Source organism: Salmo salar, chromosome 29, assembly GCF_965601325.2.
Source record: "Salmo salar chromosome 29, fSalSal1, whole genome shotgun sequence".
Classification (NCBI taxonomy): Eukaryota; Metazoa; Chordata; class Actinopteri; order Salmoniformes; family Salmonidae; genus Salmo; species Salmo salar.
In genome coordinates, this window is record NC_138319.1 from 7581077 (window position 1) to 7595896 (window position 14820).

A 14820-nucleotide genomic window follows, 5' to 3' on the forward strand; every position below is an offset into this window, starting at 1 on the left:
AGGCTGGCTAGCTATCTAGCAAGCTAAGTTATCTCATTTGAAAAGCTAACTAACCAGCAAAGTAGCTAGCTAATCTAAATATCAGCCTGTATAAATCGAAAAAAGTATTTGCAAATAGTCTTAATAATATGTCAGTGTTTTTAGATGGAATGTGCTTATCTTTTTTAGTCGCTTCAGTTAGACACCACCGCATGAAAAATGTCTAAATGGTTCTTGCTGTCCCTCCGTCTGCAATATTAATCTGATTGGTTGATGGGAAATAATGGGTTGAGTTGCATAAACATCAGCCTGTGAGGCACAACCCACAGGCACAACTCAAGGCACCTTTACCTGCTGGGCAGAGATATTGGAGGACAGGTTCATTGTAATGGCTGGAATGGAATAAATGGAACAGAATGTGTTTGTTAGCGTTCCATGAATTCCATTCCAACCATTATAATGAGCTCATCCTATATATCAGCCTTTCTTAAAGTATGGGTCACGACCCAAAGTTGGTCACGGACCTGTTAATGATGGGTCGCAACGTATCAGAGTAAATTCATAATTATTTAATGAATTACTGAAATTGATCTGGCCAAGTGCAACTGCGGTCTCTGTTCAGTGTGCTCTCTGCTTAGCAGTGGTGTCTGCCTAGTTTGGCAGCTACGCGAGTGGGAGAGGGAGATGCCCGTGTGCTTCACGGTTTACCTGATCTTTTTTTCTTGGAGATCACTCCGCGACACATGCTGCAGCTCTGTTGTTCAGCAGCAGATGATGCATTGTCAGCCACGGGCTTTTCATTCCCACTCGCCATCAATACCGATGTCATCAAATTGACTCATGCTAGCAACAAGTTCTGACTGAACTCAATCGTCATGAAAAGCCAATACACCGATGAGTTTATCTCTCTTTCATACAAACTTTGAGAAATAACGAGGAGCTCCCTCAATGTGTTCTGTGTGGGGAAGTGCTTAGTAATGAGTCATTCAAAACAAACAAATTCATATAACGACCCATCCTGACCAAACATCCACAGCATGATGGGATACCCAGGTAATTCTTTCAGAACAGGGCAGAATGCATCAGGAAACTGCTTTGAAGGTGGAAAAGTAAGTCAGCTAGCAAGGCATTGTTGTCATTTTATAACAGGTGATGATAAGCAGAAATAAGGAGTAGTATCTCATAGTAGTATATGTGAGTTTCTCTTTCAAACAATCCCCTGGTCTTGTACACAGCTAATAGCTAATGTTAGCCAAAGCAGGCTAGCTAGCAACCCTAAGTAACAGTACAGACGAAGATGAAAAATGATCAGGCCTACTGTACATCTTGCTGTAGAAATTATTGTTGAAAACAAGTCTAGGTTGGAACCGTTGCTGTTAAAATACAAGTCATAATTTTATTCTGAACTGGTTGAAGCATGATACTTTTTGAGGCAAACACACACACAGTTCTGGGTTGCTCATCTACAGTTGGAAGCCGTCTCCTGCCTAACTGAGAAAGCAGTAGATGTTCTGGTCCAGTTTGGCACCACATACCTATGTAAGTCAGGGTTCTCAACTCTGGATTACTTAAAAAACAAGTACAGAAAGTCTCAATACTGAGCATGACCTCAGTGTTGCACTGTCAAAAACTGATCCCAAAATAGACATGCTTGTTAAAAACGTCAACCGGCCACACACCTCTCATTAGGACTGTGTGTGTGTATATTTTCTGGTCTAGATCCGTGTGATTGTTTTTTGAAATATTTGTTTTATTTAAATTGAACCTTTAATTAACTAGGTAAGTCAGTAAAGAACAAATCCTTATTTACAATGATGGCCTACCCCGGCCAAACCTGGACGACACTGGGATAATTGTGCGCCGCCCTATGGGACTCCCAATCACTGTGATACAGCCTGGATCAATCAGTTTATTCCAGTTCAGAATACAAATTATTCCTTTTATTTTAACAGCAACAGCTCCAACCTAGACTTTCTTTCGACAATAATTTCTACAGTAAGCTGTACAGTAGGCCTCATCATTTTGTGTTGTACTGTTACTGAGAGTTGCACTATCAAAAATCCTGCGTGTCTGTTCTGTTATGCATCTGTGTGATGTGATCAATCAGTTTGTTCCAGTTCAGAATGAAAATAATTTATTGAATTTTAACAGCAACAGTTCCAACCTAGAAAGATATGTAAAAGTTTTTAATGGGTGAAAATAAACATAAATAGCTATTTATATTGCATTTGTTTTAGGCATAAGGGCAATGAAATGTACCAATATTTACATGTAGTCGCATATGTTCCTAAGCTTGGGTCCCAGGAAAACACATAATTTCTAATTTGGGTCCCAGGCTGAAAAAGTCTAAGAACCCCTGTGATATATCTCTGCCCACCAGCCTTCTCTGACATCAACTTCATCATCCACAATGTCATAGAAATCTACAGTAACATGGACAGTATGGTATCTGGGAAACCTGTGTACATATTCTCTTTTTTCCCTTCTCCGTGTAGAGAGGTATGGTATGACTCAGGGACTTGGTTGTTCCAGTCTGTTGACAAAAACAACCTGTCAGAGAGCTTAAGGACGGAAGCCTGGCTCAGTTCGCTTTCTTATTTGAATATACACAAGGTTGAGGAGGCACACCTTTATCGACTAGATGTGAGCAACCCAGATAAGTTTGCTGCATATCCAGCTGCATTTCACTGATAAGACCTTCCTCCTCATAATCTTTAAACATAGCTGCTCCAATTAAAAGTGTCCCAGGTCTAAGGGAATAAAAAAAGAGCCATTTACAGAAATAAATACAAAAGTATGTGGACACCTCTTCAAATTAGTGGTTACGGCTATTTCGACCACACCCGATGATGACAAGTGTATAAGATTGAGCACACAGCCACGCAATCTCCATAGACAAATATTGGCAGTAGAATGGCACCATCATAGGATGCCACCTTTCCAACAAGTCAGTTTGTCAAATTTCAAATGTAAGCGCTGTTATTGTGAAGTGGAAATGTCTATGAGCAACAATGGCTCAGACGCAAAGTGGTAGACCACAGAAGCTCACAGAACGGAGACCGCCGAGTTCTGAAGTGCGTAAAGCAACGTCAACACAAGAACTGTTCGTCGGGAGCTTCATGAAATGGGCCTCCATTGCCGAGCAGCCACACACAAGCCAAAGATCACCATGCGCAATGCCAAGCATTGGTTGGAGTTGTGTAAGGCTTGCCGCCATTGGACTCCTGAGAAGTGGAAAAGCCTTCTCTGGAGTGATGAATTACGCTTCACCATCTGGCTGTAAAATGGACAAATCTGGGTTTGGCGGATGCCAGGAGAACGCTACCTGCCCCAATGCAATGGTCTGGGGCTGTTTTTCAGGGTTCGAGCTAGGCCCCTTAGTTCCAGTGAAGGGAAATCTTAATGCTACAGCATACAATGACATTCTAGACGATTCTGTGCTTCCAACTTTGTGTCAATGGGGAATGCCCTTTCCTGTTTCAGCATGACAATGCCCCCATGCAAAAAGCGAGATCCATAAAGAAATTGTTTGCTGAGATCGGTGTTGAAGAACTTGACTGGCATGCACAGAGTCCATACCTAAACCCCATTGAACACCTTTGAGATGAATTGGAAGGTTGACGGTGAGCTAGGCCTAATTGCCCAACATCAGTGCCTGACTTCACTAATGCTCTTGTGGCTGAATAAAAGCATGTCCCAGCAGCAATGTTCCAACATCTAGTGGAAATCCTTACCAGAAGAGTGGAGGCTGTTATAGCAGCAAACGGGGGACCAACTCTATATTAATGCCTATTATTTTGGAATGAGATGTTCAACGAGCAGGTGTTCACATTCTTTTGGTCATGTGGTATATATCCTCATCCTCAAAAACTATGTTTTGCATTGAAGGGGTATAAGTAGAAAGTTGTTGATGCTGTTCTTATAACCCTCTTCAGCTTGAACTCAGCCTCCCCACCTTTCAGCCACCCATGCCCCACCCTTACCTCTATCGGCACAGAGGTATCTGCGTGCGCCTGATCTATCAAATTATTGTTGTAATCTCACTTCTATTCAACAAATCTCAAAAGCACAAAGAAAGTAGGCTTCACAAGGCTGTGTGTTTCTCTCTCTGTGTGTGTGTGTTTGTGTGTGTGTGAGTGTATGTGTCTGTGTGTATGTGAGAGAGAGCAATCGACTGTGCATGTGTACACACATGGGGAATATGGTTTGATGTCGGTGCGGTGCAGTGGTGGCGTGGGATGTGTGGAAATTAAGAAGGGCTGAGATCAATCAAGCAGATCTAGAAGTTTATGAAAACAAGAGAGGCAGGGAGAATAAAAGCATGAAAGGTTGGAGAGAAAGATGGCAGATTGAGATAGAAAGAAATTAATACAAAATGCCACCCGCCTATCTCCGATCTTGACATACTGTATGGATCGTGAAACTGGGAGGTGATGCCCTCTATATTAAAAGAAAGACATAGAGAAGCTCAAATTAGATAATATAATATGTAGTCTGTTCTCCTCCATATTATCCCCAAAATGTCAAATAAATTACCGTGAATCTTTATAATTGAACAAAATAGGACATTGATGAAATCTAACTACCGACCAGTTTTCCCTCTTTTTGTAGATACTGATGACTACTGTGACTGTCATGTTGAGAGGGGTGGTATTATTTACAGCACAGCGGTTGTCATAACAACGGGGCAGTTTGACAATAGCTCATAGTATAGCCTTGTACAGGGGCATTCACTCAGTCCTACCCAATAAGAGAATCAAACTGATTCACCTTTAGGCAATTAGATCATCTCCATTGTCATGCTTTAGCCACAGCCATACGGAAGCCATACAGAGATGTGGTCTTCATCCAAAATGGCTCCCTTTACCCTGTATAGTGTGATACTTTTGACCAGGGACCTAAGATATGGACATTTGGAGGGTGTAGCCACTGAGCGCTCTTTTTTCACACTGCAGCCCACTTAACATCTCAAAGACCAGGTTGGCACCACATGCCTGGGGGGGGGGGGGAGAGGCATAGGCAGGGATGGCCACTATCCCTGATAGTCTTTGTCTGAATGAAAATGCTTGTATCTACAATGAATGGTGACAAAAGAAGGTCAAACAGAAATGTGTCCATGAGCTTTGTAACCATGGGGATAATAATTTTATAGAACATGTCACTCAGGGAAGATAGGACTATTTGTGAATCACTGACAGTGGTGAAGGATGTGAAATGAAAGAGGTCAGGGAGAGAGTGAGAGAGAGGGAGTGTTTGTTTCCAACACCTGCACAATCCATATCCACTCATTCATTTGCTCTCACTGTGTAGCACATTTTCGACCATCCTGTACAGTGTAGCGGTACGTGCTTTGTAGTGGATAATGAAGCAGATCATAACTGTCCTCACCTGTGCTTTATTAGCGAACTTAAATTAGAATATCTATTGTGAATGTTCTGTCGTTTTCTCTGTCCACCCCCACAGTCCAACAGGATATTGAGCCTTGCTTACCTTGTCCTCCTATGGCCTAGTCCCCAAATGGCAATACGGTACATGCATCCGTTGACTCTCCTGATCCACCCCACAACATTACCTACTGCGGTCAGCTCAAGATAATGATGTTCACCACAGTCCCATAAGGGAACATTTCCCTGACGATTTATCAATGTCCACTTTTCCGTGTACTCAATAATTGACATGTCTCTCCTGCTTCCCTGCCCAGTTTGTGAGGTGGTGGTAGTACACAAGTCTGCATCCCAAATGTCTCCATATTCCCTTTATAGTGCACTACTGTTGACCAGTCCCATATTGTAGTGTACTATTTTAGGAATAGGGTGCCATTTGGTACACTACCAATGACTTCTAGTAAAAAGACTAGACAGTTGCTGCTGAACTCCAGACTGTTGAGTAGTTTTGTGGTGAGAAACGACACTCAATTTGTTCTCCCATCACGCTACCTGGCCAGTCGTGTATGATCAACATCTTGCTGCCCAGTGACCCAGGACGTGTACTTCACCGTTGAGGCCCAGGCAGTCTGAACAGCAGAGATATCACACATAGCACTACAGACAACCCAGGGCACTGTACAGCTTGTGCTTCTTACTTCACCGCACTCACTTAAGCTGTATCCTGAGCTTCCCTTCGATGCACTCACATCTAGTGAGCAGTGTCAGTTTTACTGTGCCAATGGCGTGGCAGTGCCTCATACAGTGTCTCTCAGAAGCCTTCAACATTTTGACAGGACTTGTGCATTTAACATGTTTTACTCTATTTGTAATTCAACCTACTGGAGTAAACCATTCCGACACCTCAACTCTTTGAACAGGTTATGTACTCTCACACTTGAAGGAGCTCAAAGCGTACGTCTCTGCTCCACACCCCTGTGCACTGCAAACGCAACCCACTGGCAGGTGACTTGTGTCAGTTACGTTGAAGTTTGATTTAAAAAAAAATTACATATTGGATTTAGAGTTGTAGGTGGAAACTGATTGGCATAAACGTCTTGACACGCGGTGAGAGGAAAAGAGACAGTCAGGAAAGTCCGGGACTACATCCTATAAACTGTTGTAACAGAAGGAAAGGCAGTACAACTGGAGAGTCTACTGTGCTGGAGAGAACAAGCAAGGCCAGGCCAAAACTGTATGTCAGTGATGTGTAAAGTGTGTTGTTGTTGGCTTTTAGGGGGTAAAATTGGAAAAGCAGGAGACAGTTGTCTGTAAAAAGGAGATAGGGAGGGAGGGAAGGAATAGGGAGGGAAGGAAATCTGCATTGCACTAACTCATCACATACGCTGCTGCTACTGTTTGCTATCTGTCACTTTATTCCTAGTTACAGTATTTGTACACCTCTACCTCAATAACCTCGTACCCCTGCACATCGACTCTGTACTAGTGCCCCTTGTATATAACCAAGTTATCAGTACTCGTTGTGTATCTACTATAACTTTTATTATTATGTGTTTTACTTTTCTATTATTTCTCTAGAAGCATTTCACTGTTAGTCCACACCTGTTGTTTACGAAGCATGTGACAAATAACATTTGATTTGATTTGAAGGGACATGGCTTACAGATCCTTGAAAGATTTAAAAACAAAACACCCCCCCCCAACAACAACAAAAATATTGTAACCCTCTCACCAGGGCAGTAGCTACATAAGAAGGTATTAAAATACAGTATAATTATTTTAGGAGCTCAGATTGGATCTCAACTTACTGTTGAGAGTAACAATAGTAGAATCCACAAAGTGCATCAACTTGGTTGTGCATCATCAGTTTTCCTCTTGTTATATGTCAGGTATTTTTTTTATTGGTAAATTAGTCTAGTAAGTCTAGCCAGCATTCTAAACTTGTAGTAATCATGTGCAAATTACAGACTGAGCATGCAGGGCACGTGCCCAGAGGCCACAACCTCTAGGGGCCCCCATTGTTTTTGTTTGTCACTCTCACTCAGATATCATATTAACATGGCATAAGTCATGGCAAAATGTGTAGAATTGCAGGAAATTAGCTGTAAAATGCGAATAAATAAAAATCTGTAAAGAAAATATTAGTTTACCTTAGTTGATAATAATAAAAGTAGTAATACGTTTAACTTGTATAGCACTTTTCATTACAGACAATCTCAAAGCACATAAAAAGCAAATCAAACAACACATTTTAATTGAGATGGTGGAGATGGAGATTGAATGTCTCTATTTGGCTTCTGGTGAAAGGCTGGGAGTTGAGGCAGTTTGGATTGGAAAGGCAGTGTAGCTTCAGCGGAGGGGGCATTGATGGTAAAGCCAGAGAGAAACAAAGACAGTCTGACAAACAGGCCCGGAGCGCTTCATCAGTGCACCACATCTGGTTCTCCAACGATCAGTTCTTTTGTAGGACCCACTCCTCTGTAGGTACTGGTCCTCCATTGCGGAACATTCAACATCTACCTGGGTGATGCCATGACTGCTGAAAAGCTCACAAAAAGCCACCAGATCTTTGGCAGTGGTTAAGAACAATCTCTGAGCTTCTTCTGCCATCTCTAGACACAGCATGCAGTACTTGTTGTAATTCTTCCCGACAGATGAAACAATAAAGCCGGAGCTACACTATTTGAATCCCAACAGCCATCTACATGGATAGACATTTTATCCCAATTATATAACTCTGAGAATCAGGACCACGAGATGGTAGTTGTCAACCCCCAGAGCAGTCAAACCCCCAAAATTCTACAAAAAAATAACAATTATTTCCAATATTTACAGATCTCTCAGCCTAGGTTACCTGATGTGTTAATGGCTGGGGTGATTATTTTCTTGTTTTTCCTGTTCTCCAAATATTAATTTGGAGTTTCTTTTTACTTTTACTGTTGAAAAGCGATATGTGACCGACACGCTCGATTTGGTCTTATGTAGCAAAATTTGAATGTGTTTTTTACATTGGATAAAAGTAGAGACTCAGAGCTAGACAATGTATATCATACACTGCAGTTGACGAACAATGGGAAAGTAATTCTGCTTTGAAAGTTGATAAACTTGTAACCTCACTTTTGAGAAAATGGCCCTTGAATGTTTTGGTACACCTACTGGAGAGCTCATCTTTGTCGACACCCATTCAGAATCATTCACACCCTCTTAAACCCTAGCCTCACTCATCTCATTAACGATTCACATGTGAGGCCATGTACTAAACATCCAAAGATTTCAAGATTAAAAGCTGGTTTATGCTACTGGTCTGTTCGTAAAATCCACCTGGAGTGCCAGAGTGCACGTAAACTCAGAGCTTTGTCAGATTGTCTGTTCTAAAATTCAGAGTGTATCACTCTCGGAGTGTTCAGAACGCACACTGGACGCTCTGGCCGAGCAGGAGGGTTGATCCGAGTTTTCTGACCCTAACAAGCACCCAAGCTAACTGGCTAACGTTGGCTAGCTTGCTATTTACTTCCAGACATAAATAAGAGAACAGGTCACTCTGACCATTTTACTCACCCTAGCAGAGCTGGTTTGACTGTTTTTATGTTATCCAGAGCGTTGGTGACCGTAACTGTGCAGCATGGCAACAATTTAATTATGCTTTTTAACCAACTTTTACTGACACCGGCCATATTCAACAGGTGTTGAGCATTTGTAAATGTGTCAGTTATTCTGCTATGTCTATCAACAATTGTCACAGTGGCAGCATGAACATTCTATTGAAAAGGTTACTTGGATGGTGGAGGATTTTGTTTAGACATGTAGCTAGCTAGCTAAACAATTAATCATAATCCCAACTCATACCGTTACTACCCTGCATAAATCTGCAAGTAGCTAACCAAACAGGTTCAATGTTAGCTACCTAGCAATGCAAATGGTCTGTGATATGAATAATATTACTACACAGATCATAAACGTAACGTAATGTTAGCTAGCGAGCCAGCCAGCTAACATTAGCTGGCTAGCTAACAGTAAGCATTATTTTGAAATAAACCTCTTTCTGACTAAAGTACAAATGTGTAATATCTGAAAATCTATCTTACCCATATACATGGATGGACACTTCTCCCTCTCTGTCACGGATGCCATGGTTGCCGTTAGTTTGAAGATGTTACAAATGAAATCAAATTGTATTTGTCAAATGTGCCGAATACAACAGGTATACTGTACTTACTGTAAAATTCTTACTTACAAGCCCTTAACGAACAATGCAGTTGAATAAATAGAGTTAAGAAAATGTTTACTCAACAAACAAAAGAGGAAAGGCACCCCCATCCCACCCACCACTTGTGCTATGTCATGACTTACCTGGACCACCTATTGAGATGTGCCTTTCGTTAAGTAATTCGTCCGGGACACACTAAAACTCAGACCCTGGCTACGGCCTTGCCTCTAACAAGAAAGAATATCAAGAAAATATCACAAAATTACCTAGAAAGACGCCACTTCAAAAGACTTACAGTACAGTATGAAGTTTGGAACCATCTGTGCTTTGGAGAGATAGAAAATAGCATAACATAGATGTCACATCGTGACATGAGTATCTTAACAGTATCCTTGTACCGAAATAAAACCTGATAGGCAGGTCAGGGGGTCCAATGACAAGCTGCCAGAACAAGCAGACAGCAAAACAAACCTCCGGAACCGCAAAGGGCAAAAACTAATGAGAACAAGGGAGACAAGATGAAGGGGAGCGAACAATCGTAAGGTAAAGTCAGACCACCTGCTCTGCTTTAAATACCTTTTAAAGAGGAAAGGAGAGACATATATAATGTGCAAGACATGAGAGAGGGAAAAAACAGGAACTAATTTAAATTGTGCTTTGTTTTTTGCTGGTACAATGGAGCGGCCACAGAGGATTCGCTCATCAAACTAACCAGGCGTCGAAAAAAAGAGGCATAATTGTTGTGTACACTCTGAAGGTCTTAGGCTTGTCTTTTTGAAATGGAATTACAAATGGGGAAAACATAAGCATAAAGGAATTTGAACCTCCACAGTCATTTAAAGACATTCTAATCATTGGTCTATTGTGCTGCTTGTGTAGCTTTCTAAGAGAAGCCTCCAAGGTTTCCTTAGCGGGGAGAACTAAATTGATCAAATTGTCACAAAGGTTACATTCAAATATATTGAGTATGAAAATAAAAATAGACAGGCATTTTCCACCTTAGTTTTTATAAGTAACGAAGTGTCCTACTAAAATCTAAGAGTTTTTACAGTATTTATCCCATATTCCAGGACTGTAAAAAACATAACAATTCTACAAATGTGCACAAAATGAAACAGCTTGCGCATGCCTTCTCTCAAAATTAAATAATTTCTGGGTTGCTGTGGATGGTTAGTTCAGGGGGTTTGGGTCAGTGACTAGTGAAAGAGGGGAAAAAATGGAATATCCTGTCATGTGCTGTATTTCTCTAGCCTGATGGAATGAATGCTACAGTGCCTTCAGAAAGTATTTACACCCCTTGACTTTTACACATTTTGTTGTTTTACAAAGTGGGATTAAAATGGATTTATTTGTCATTTTTTTGTGTCAATGATCTAAACAAAATACTCTAATGTCAAAGTGGAATAAAAATTGTAACATTTGTAAAAAATGCATGAAAAATAAAACACTAATATATCTTGATTAGATGCGTATTGAACCCCCTGAGTCAACATATGTTGGAATTACCTTTAGCAGTGATTACAGCTGTGAGTCTTTCTGGGTCTCTAAGAGCATTTCACACCTGGATTGTGCAACGTTTGCCCATAATTATTATGAAAATTCTTCAACCTTTGTCAAATTGGTTTTTGATCATTGCTAGACAACCATTTTCAGGTCTTGCCATGGGGGGGGGGGGGGGGGGGGGGTCAATGTAGAAAGTCCGGGTGGCCATTTGATTAGTTTAGTTGTTCAGCAGGCTTGGGGCTAGAAGCTGTTAAGCTGCCTTTTGTTGGGACTTGGGGCTCCGGTACTGCTCCGGTATGAGCTGTAGTCAATGAACAGCATTCTCACATAGGTGTTCCTTTTGTCCAGCTGGGAAAAGGCAGAGTGGAATGCGATTGAGAATGCATCATCTGTGGATCTGTTGGGGCGGTATGTGAATTGGAGTGGGTCTAGGGTTTCTGGAATGATGGTGTTGATGTGAGTCATGACCAGCATTTCAAAGCACTTCATGGCTACTGACGTGAGTGCTATGGGGTGGTAATCATTTAGGCAGGTTACCTTCACTTTCTTGGGCACAGGGACTGTGGCGGTCTGTTTGAGACATGTAGGCATTACAGACTTGGCCATGGAGAGTGAAGACACTTGCCAGTTGGTCAGCGCATGCTTTGAGTACACATCCTTGTAATCCGTCTGGCCCCGCGGCTTTGTAAATGTTGACCTGTTTAAAGGTCTTGCTCACATCAGCTACGGAGAGCATGATCACACTGTCATCCTGAACAGCTGGTGCTCTCATGCATGCTTTAGTGTTGCTTGCCTCGAAGTGAGCATTAAAGGCATTTAGCTCGTCTAGTAGGCTTCGGTGACTGGGCAGCTCATGGCTGGGTTTCCTTTTAGTCCATAATAGTTTTCAAGCCCTGCCAAATCCGACGAGCGTGGTTGCACATGTGACATGCTGGTAGAAATTAAGTAAAATGGATTTAAGTTTGCATGCATTAAAGTCCCTGGCCACTAGGAGCACCGCTTTTGGATGAGCATTTTCTTGTTTGAATATGGTCATATACAGCTCGTTGAGTGTGGTTTTTGGTGGTAAATAGACAGCTACGAATAATATAGATGTGATCTCTCTTGGTAGATAATGTGGTCTACTCCAGTGTAGATTTGGCCATGTGTTTTAGGTTCTTGTCCTGCTGACATGTGAATTAATCTCCCAGTGTCTGGTGGAAAGCAGATTGAACCAGGTTTTAGGACCTCAAGGACTTTGTGCTTAGCTGCATTCCATTTCTTATTTTATCCAGTACTTAACGATTACAAGCATACCCATAACATTATGCAGACAGCCAGCTTGTAAATATGGAGAGTGGTATTCAGGAATGTGTTGTATTGGATTTGCCACAAACATAACACTTTGTATTCAGGGCAAAACGTTAATTGCTTTGCCACATTTTTTGCTGTATTTCTTTACTTTAATGCCTTGTTGCAAACAGGATGCATGTTTGGGAGTATTTGTATTTTGCACAGGCTTCCTTCTTTTCACTCTGTCAATTAGATTAGTATTGTGGAGTAACTACAATGTTGTTGATCCATCCTCAGTTTTCTCTTATCATAGCCATTAAACGCTGCAACCATTTTTAAGTCATCATTGGCCTCATTGAGAAATCCCCGAGTGAGCCCTTCTTTCCGGCAACTGCGTTAGGAAGGACACCTATATCTTTGTAGTGACTGATTTGTAGTGATTGATACATCATCCAAAATGTAATTAATATCCTCCCCATGCTCAAAGGGATATTTTATGTCTTCTTTTAAAATTTTTACCCATCTACCAATAGGCGCCCTTCTTTGCGAGCCATTGGAAATCCTCTGTGGTCTTTGTGATTAAATAAGTGTTTGACTGAGGGACCTTACAGATCATGTTATGTGTGGGGTACACTATTATTGCACACAGAGTTAACCCATGAAACGTATTGTGTGACTTGCTAAGCACATTTTTACACCTGAACTTATTTAGGCTTGCATAAATGTGGAGAAGGTTGAATACTTATTAGCCCAAGACATTTCATATTTTTATTTTTAAAACATAAAACATAATTCCATTTTGACATTATGGCCAGTAACAAAAAAATACCAGTTGAATCCATTTTAAATGCAGACTGTAACACAACAAAATGTGTTAAAAGTCAAGTTGTGTGAATACTTTCTGAAGGCACTATTTATAGCCCTTGATGAAAATGACATTCATCATAGCTAAATTGCAGCGGCTTATGAAAGTATTCACCCCCTTGGCATTTTTCCTATTTTGTTGCCTTACAACCTGGAATTAAAATATATTTTTTGGGGGGGTTGTATCATTTGAAGATGCAAAATATTTTTTATCGTGAAACAAACAAGAAATAAGACAAAAAAACTGAAAACTTGAGCGTGCATAACTATTCACCCCCCCAAAGTCAATACTTTGTAGAGCCACCTTTTGCAGCACTTACAGCTGCAAGTCTCTTGGGGTAAGTCTCTATAAACTTGGCATATCTAGCCACTGGGATTTTTGCCCATTCTTCAAGGCAAAACTGCTCCAGCCATTTCAAGTAGGATGGGTTCCGCAGGTGTACAGCAATCTTTATGTCATACCAAAGATTCTCAATTGGATTGAGGTCTGGGCTTTGACTACGCCATTCCAAGACATTTAAATGTTTCCCCTTAAACCACTTGAGTGTTGCTTTAGCAGTATGATTAGGATCATTGTCATGCTGGAAGGTGAACCTCCGTCCCAGTATCAAACCTCTGGAAGACTGAAACAGGTTTCCCTCAATAATTGACCTGTATTTATCGCCATCCATCATTCCTTCAATTCTGACCAGTTTCCCAGTCCCTGCCGATGAAAACATCAACACAGCATGATGCTGCCACCACTATCCTTCACTGTGGGGATGGTGTTCTCGGGGTGATGAGAGGTGTTGGGTTTGTGCCAGACATAGCATTTTCCTTGATGGCCAAAAAGCTAAATTTTAGTTTGGGGAGTCTCCCACATGCCTTTTGGCGAACAACAAACGTGTTTGCTTATTTTTTTCTTTAAGTTCTCTAGGGCCAGTCGTCCCACCTACGTAACAGCCAGTGGAATCCCGTGGCGCGTTATTCAAATACCTTAGAAATGCTATTACTTCAATTTCTCAAACATATGACTATTTTACACCATTTTAAAGACAAGACTCTCGTTAATCTAACCACACTGTCCGATTTCAAAAAGGCTTTACAACGAAAGCAAAACATTAGATTATGTCAGCAGAGTACCCAGCCAGAAATAATCAGACACCCATTTTTCAAGCTAGCATATAATGTCACATAAACCCAAACCACAGCTAAATGCAGCACTAACCTTTGATGATCTTCATCAGATGACAATCTTAGGACATTATGTTATACAATACATGCATGTTTTGTTCAATCAAGTTCATATTTATATCAAAAACCAGCTTTTTACATTAGCATGTGACGTTCAGAACTAGCATACCCCCCGCAAACTTCCGGTGAATTTACAAAATTACTCACGATAAACGTTCACAAAAAACATAACAATTATTTTAAGAATTATAGATACAGAACTCCTCTATGCACTCGCTATGTCCGATTTTAAAATAGCTTTTCGGTGAAAGCACATTTTGCAATATTCTAAGTAGATAGCCCGGCATCACAGGGCTAGCTATTTAGACACCCACCAAGTTTAGCCCTCACCAAAGTCAGATTTACTATAAGAAAAATGTTATTACCTTTGGTGTTCTT